Below are 7048 nucleotides of genomic sequence, written 5' to 3' on the forward strand. Positions count from 1 at the left end.
TTTACCTCCCCTTCCTGATCTATCACCACTTTCATGGGATTACCAGTCTGACAGAGGAGATTTACATTTATCCTCAATGTTTTGTTTTGTTTTTTTGTCTGTTTTGTTTTTAAATCTCATGTACAATTCTTTTCCCTCTAAATATATAATTCCTCATATTTTCTCTGGGTTGTTGCTGTTTCATAATATGCTGACAAACCACAAAAAAGTTTAGCCAAATGTGAGACAGATCTAATTTCTTTTTGTACCACTGAGCCTATATGGTGCCTTCTCATATAGTTTACTGTGATGGGTAATTACTTTGAAATGAATAGGGCGTGGACAGGAATCTTGGCAAGACCACCATTTTTCTCTTCTGCAAAACCATAGCTCATCTCCCTCTAACAGAGGAGTAGTGTTAATGTTGGTATTTTTACACACATGCAATCCCAGCTGCTGACGTTTTTTCGAAGATGTGATTGAGCCATTGTCTGCTGTGGCTGTGTGAGGCTGAGGGGCTAGGAATGCAGCCAGCCAGGCCTGCAACCTTGATATGCGGCCAAGAGGAGATCAGTCTGTACAAAGGGTAGCCCATCCCTTCATCTTGGATCACACCTCCTTTCCTTGATAGCACGCTGCAATTGTCTAATCAAAGTTAGCATGTTCAACAGGGGCAGTAATCAATACCAGACACAAGAGAAACTGCTGCACAGGCTTCAAGGGAAGACAAGAAAGACATGTTATCTGAATACAATCCCCTCCACAAGTGGCTTCAAACACATGATATAATGCCCGTGTTGATTGTCCACTTTGTGTTTCGACGTTTTACATGTAATCTGAGTGCAGAGGGTTTGAATGTGCATGCCTCAGCATTTTATAAGCATGTTGTTTGTGACTCCCGATCCATTCGTTTCACTTACTGAAGCATAAACTGCAGTGCAGGGATCTTCATGGAAATTTCCACACCTGCAAAGGGTCTGACTGTTACACTGTGGATCTGCCAATAAGTGCTAGTATTGGCAATGAGTGTGTGAAAGGTCCTTGTCAAGATACAATAGCTGCACTGTGGGCTTGTAATGTGAGGCCCTCAATAGGAACACATTGAACAATAGCCGCATTGGAGGGGAAAAATATAACCACTATGCTAATTTCAGGTCATTCCCTTAGTATACTGCAAACTGAACACAGGGATGGCGGGGTGGGGGGTGGAGTTACATGGATGGACATCACTGAACAACAAGTATCCTTACGTATCTGGCCTTTAATAATATAAAAAAAACCCTATAGTGAGCACCCCGTGCGTGTGATTTCACGCCTCTGTCTGTCCCCCACAGCTCCCGTCCAACTATCCTATGTACCGACGGCAGAGACACAGATAGTGTTCACGAGCCTGGTAACTGTGAGAGATGGTGGTGCTGGACATGTGGGTCGCAGAGTGTCTCAATACTTGATAAAACCACTGGACTTTCACCCTGACTGATTACAGTGTTTGTGGGAGCAGGTAGCTGGCAAGAGGAGCTCTTCAGGTGTGGGCTGCACCCCACAACACATCTCAAGACTTTGGACTTTTAACTTTCTATTTTTGATTATTTTATTATAGGCTATATCATTTTATTATTATAACATTGAATCTTCCTTCCTTTTGCCATTTCAATAATTTATTTCTAATATCAGTAATCAGTCCTGTTAATGATTACCTTGATTTTGTGAAGTTCTTTTCTGACTTTTTTTTACTTTTTAAATGAATGATAGATATATGAATGACGGTACTATACTTGGCAATATTGCGCAGGTATCTTTCAAATATTGACTTCTTCAAGCAACATAGGAGAAAATTAGGTCCAGATTTTTTATTATTTTTTTATTTTATTTTATTGTTTTTGCTCCACTTTCTTTTCCCATTCCTGGTTCTCCTGCTTAAACAGTAGTCCCTGTACTGTACATCCAGTAACAGTGTCTTGCTCTCTGTATCCTCTGTTTACCTTCTGCCAGTCAATGGTCTCTCAGTTTAATGATGTTTGATCTTTGAGTTCATGACCACACTGCACTGCTGTTCACTGCAAACAGAGCAGATAATAATAGGAGACAGTTTGCAGCGCTGAAGGTCAAAGCTTCACTCAGTGCTGCTAAATCCTGCACCTGAATCTTCATTAAACATAGTCTGATTATGGGTCGTGTCCTCCCATGTGGTTGGTTCCTCATGTCAACTCTTACTCACCACACACACCCATGCCATTAGTCTTTGTGTGGCCCTCCTGGAAACTCGACTCAACCAGTCATGACAACCAAAGTGATGCAACCGGCTCCAAAGAAGGAGTGATTCAGACACATGTGACATGAACTGTGTCTGTAGGTCACGTAGTAACAGCTTTGTAAAGTGATGTAAATTTGTCACCACTAGAGAGGCGTGTCTGCTTTGTAATTTTAGTGAAAAGCAAGTTTCGACAACGGATTGTGTCTGTCAAAAAACCTCAATGGTAAATCATCACATGTTTTTTTTGTTTTTCTTGTTTTGTTTTCGTTGTTATAGAATTAACAGAGAAGTTAAAAAGTTACTTACAGTGTCCAGGTGAATCATTACACGCAGCTTTTGGCTCAGTTTGACTTTATGAAAAAACATTAAAGGAATAGGTTAACATTGTGGGAAATACACTGTTGAAATAATTTTGTATTCAGACGCATTCCTCTTTTTATTCCTATTTATATCAGTAATCACAGTTTTGAGAAGATATACACTTTATCTTTTTAAGAATAACTACACAAATTATTCTAATTAAATAAAGAATATCTGTCAAAGTTTATTTTTTTTATTGTTTGCAAAGCTTAACAGAATTTCTTGTTTCTTTTTTATCCCCACTCTCTGAAATTAATTGTGTTATAGACTATTTTGTCATTTTCTGTCCTATGAAGAGTTTCCTTATGAGCAGCAGGCACCCTTTTATGAATGTATTTTAGTATGTTATTATTGCAGCTTGTTGTAGGTCAACATACAAACAAACTTTGTGAACTTTTATTTGGCTGTAAAGTACGTTTATGACCGTTGTACTGACGTGAGGTTTTTCTTAGCCTGACCTGTATTCAATATTGATTATCTCAATAAGGTGCAGTTACTGCTATGATAAGGCTGTCCTCTTTTCTCTTGATGTTGATAAGGCTGTTACTGATTAACTAACCAACCTGGGTAAATGTTACCTGTGTGTATCAGTTGTCATTAAACAGCCTTAACAACATTGTTTGTTTGATCTATGAACTCCTGAGGACAAAGGTTAAAATCACTTATCATATACACTGCTGAGGTATTTGCTGTCTGATTAATTAAATTGCAGAAAAATGCCTGAATTATGATGAAAAAAAATCTATCTTGCAGTTTTGAGCCACATCCATTTCAGCCACAGCCACACTGACGGTCATCTGACTTATTCCCAAAGGAGTGAAACAAACAAGTCTGTGTAATTATTTAAGACCATATCTTAAAAATCAACAACCTCTTGCCTTTTCTAAGAAAAGCAAAGGCACAAGACCAGTCACAAATTGTTGAATGAATGTTCATGCATGTATTCACACTCTCTAACTGATTTACCGCAAACTGCACGTACATTGCAGTCAAGTGACAATTGTATAACCAGTGTTTTCCTTTAAAGTTTCCATATTTTACACATTTTGGTGTGTTATTTGAAGTTTTTAATTTCCAAAACACATCTCAGTCGTCGTTTGTGTTGGTCTCAGTACAACCACAACAAATAACCAAAAACAATTGGTTGCAGTTGGGTTGTGTTTGGGGCAAGGCTGAGGGTAGTTGTGACATCACAAAATAACAGAAATCCTGACAGTTTGTGAGTATGATCTGTATGCATTTCTGTTTGGATTGATGCTTAAATGCTTAAATGTCCACAAAGACCCCTGACATACTTGGAAATACATTAAGATTTTGCAGTTTTACAACAATACCTAATTTCGGCAATTAGTACTGGAAGAAAATGAAATAGCGACCATCTGAAAACAACGGCGGCGGTGGTTGTGTGAATGACTAGCATGTATGTGATGGAGCATTCTCTGTGTTGCATACGAAAACAAGATAAACAGTGAGAGGACTTGAGCTCTGCTAATCCTCTCAGAGTCACAGTCACTGTTCAGCTTTCAATCATAGCGCTAATATCTTTACCACCAGCACCAAGTTACATGCCATGGCACATTGAGGATGACACAGCCAAACAAAGCTGTGACAGCACTCACACCTTGTTTTTACACTGCGCCACGTGTGAATCAATGATAGTACACAAAGTCTGAGGATAATTAGAAACCATTTGGAAACACAGAAGCAGAAAACAAGAGTTTGATATGCAGAGCTACAGTGGCATCAGACTGACATTCTGTTTCTTTGAGCTTGCTACATCTTTTCCCCTCTATAATTGTTACTGTTTCATGCATGTGGAAATTCCACACCAAAAGTTTCTCTCTCTCTCTCTCTCTCTTTTTTTTTTTTTTAAGAGTTAAGGCCTGGCAGGAGCAACGCATTCCAGCAGCAGCAGGCCATCCTCTGCAGATAAAGTTGGACGAGTAACCAAAGTGGAAACTGCACCTAACCGGCCTCTGTTTTGATTCCTGAGGAAAATATGTGAGGTCATACTGACAGGACGCCGGCTTTGTGGTTGAGTCTGCATTCTGTTTGATTGAAACTTATATACAGTGGTGTGATCTCAGTGAAAGACGGAGCAGACGTTCATTCTGCAGCTTGATTCAGGTCGTATCCACATGACTAGAATTTAACGGAAGATGGCAGCAAAATTAAACATTGAATCATATGTCCTGTGACATACAGGGGTTATTTATATAGGCTACAGTGATAACAGCCCCCTGTTGTGTTGCAGGTGGGACTACAGGAAAATGGCTTGTTTACTGAAACAGATACAAAGGATGGGTGTATGGTGGATGAGAGGGGGCATTAGTGAAAAAAAAAATAACGATGGCTACAAAGAGTGGGCAAGGGGGGATGAATATGTATAACAGGCGGTGAGAAGAGCTTGTCACTGCCTCTGAAAAACACTGGATTGTTTCAACTCTTGTGGCGACCATGTCTGCACCATGTAATGTACAAATAAGAGAGTGTTCTTGATGTTCTCATGTATCTTCACATTGGTCTGCACTGAAGCAAACTTTATTGTTCCCCAAAACATTAAAGTGAGCAGCAGTGATAGAGGACAGGGAAAAGGTTGAATTATGTTTTGATTGGCCTCATGTCCTCAAAGTTAAAGATTCATTTATAACCAAGGAAAGTTCATGGCTGACTGGCTGTCTGCACAGCTTCTTATTTTCAATTACTTTCATCAATGATTGACAGTTTGTTTTTGGAAATGTTGGATACAAAACTGGAGCAGTGTGATGTTGTGTTGCACATTTGGTTATCTGTGTTGTTGTTAATAGTTGGTGAATAATTAGTAGGTGACCTAGATAGGTCAGCTATTAATGATTTTTTATTAACCTTATAGTGAGGATTACAAAAAAACATCACACTTTTCAGAATCAGATAATAAAATATCAGTGTCAGCGTTGTAAATTGTGACCAATAAGGTCATTCCCGCACTGTACCACGCACTACTGTCATCCTACTAAAAGTTATGTAGGCCTATATATTTTTAAAGTATGTTAAAGTTAAGGAGTCTGGAAAAAATGTATCATAAGGGCCATCAAAAACTTTCTAATGACATCAGTATTACATAGGATAAAAGGTAGATATCATATAGTCCTATAGTATGATAATATAAATAACTATGTGGAACTCATTACATAATTGCACAAACACAATGCATAGAACATGACTGCAAGTGAACTCAAAACACTTCTGGGTCCATTCAGGTGCACTTTCCAAGTCTCAAATTTCAAAGTATAATGGTGCCTTCAGGGACTGTTGTAAATATTGCCTCTGTGGTTAGATATTGAATTTCAATTTAGCCTACTATTCACTCACTTTCAAACATTCACACACATATACACACACACACAGTTAGCAATTGCTGGCTCATTTGTTTCTGTGTTTATTTAGCCTACCTTTGTCCCTCCCCTTTGTAGCCTATCATTATAAAAAATAAATAGCCTATAGGCTTATAGACTGAAAAATTGATAGACAGCACAGTGGTACAGAGCAATTGAGGAATTCTTGTACAACTGCATCATATTGTTAAAATACACCAGGTCTTGTAAAAGCCCTGCATTCAAAAGGTCATAATGAAGGTAAATTATTACTGCTATGTGTCAATTTAACTCATTGTCTAAAAATGGACACAGTAGCCTAATATTAAACCTATTAGCCTACCTTAGCTGTTGCATTTTTCTGTTGTTGTTTGTTGAGGTGAAACTAATGTTGGCTACATCTTGACTCCTACTAGCCTAGGCTACATGCTTTGGCATCATGTTTGGTAAACACATCATGTGGCCATCTCTAGTAGCTATATGTCACTTTGTTTAACTTCTTGGTAGCCTACATTGTAGCCTACAACATTTTACATAAGGCTATTGAAGTTTTTTCCCAGAAAACACATGGTAAAACAGGGTCGTCGCCATTAAGGGAATACACGACTGTGTCATGTTTTTCTGAGGAGCGCCTGAAGGCAGCACAGCTCCTTGGGCTGGATGAACAGGCAGTAATGATGATACAGTGGTTTCAGGATGACAGCAGCTGCTGTGGGAGGGCCGGGGCGGGACCGGGGACGAGGAAGACGAGCGCGACGTGACTGCCCCGATTGTTATTTGTTGTGAACTTGTGAACGGAAGTCGCCTGTTTATCCTCTTACGTCCGAGAGCCACGCCTTCAGGACAGCTCTACTTACTCAGGGAATTACAGGGGAGTTTCAAATCCGACACACCTGTAGATTACTCCACTACGCTACTGTGTAATAGGGATTCCTGTGTGACAGTAAACATACCATTAGCCTACTATCTGCACTTTTCATGGTGTTAGCAGTCGGTAGGCTAGTCTTTTTACACCATTATTCCGCCATTTTTACACATGTTTATTAATGTAAACTTAATATCCTGGTTCATTGTGTTTTTTCTAGTTAGCCTACTGGTAAAA

This window comes from Trachurus trachurus (assembly GCF_905171665.1).
Source record: "Trachurus trachurus genome assembly, chromosome: 11".
NCBI lineage: Eukaryota > Metazoa > Chordata > Actinopteri > Carangiformes > Carangidae > Trachurus > Trachurus trachurus.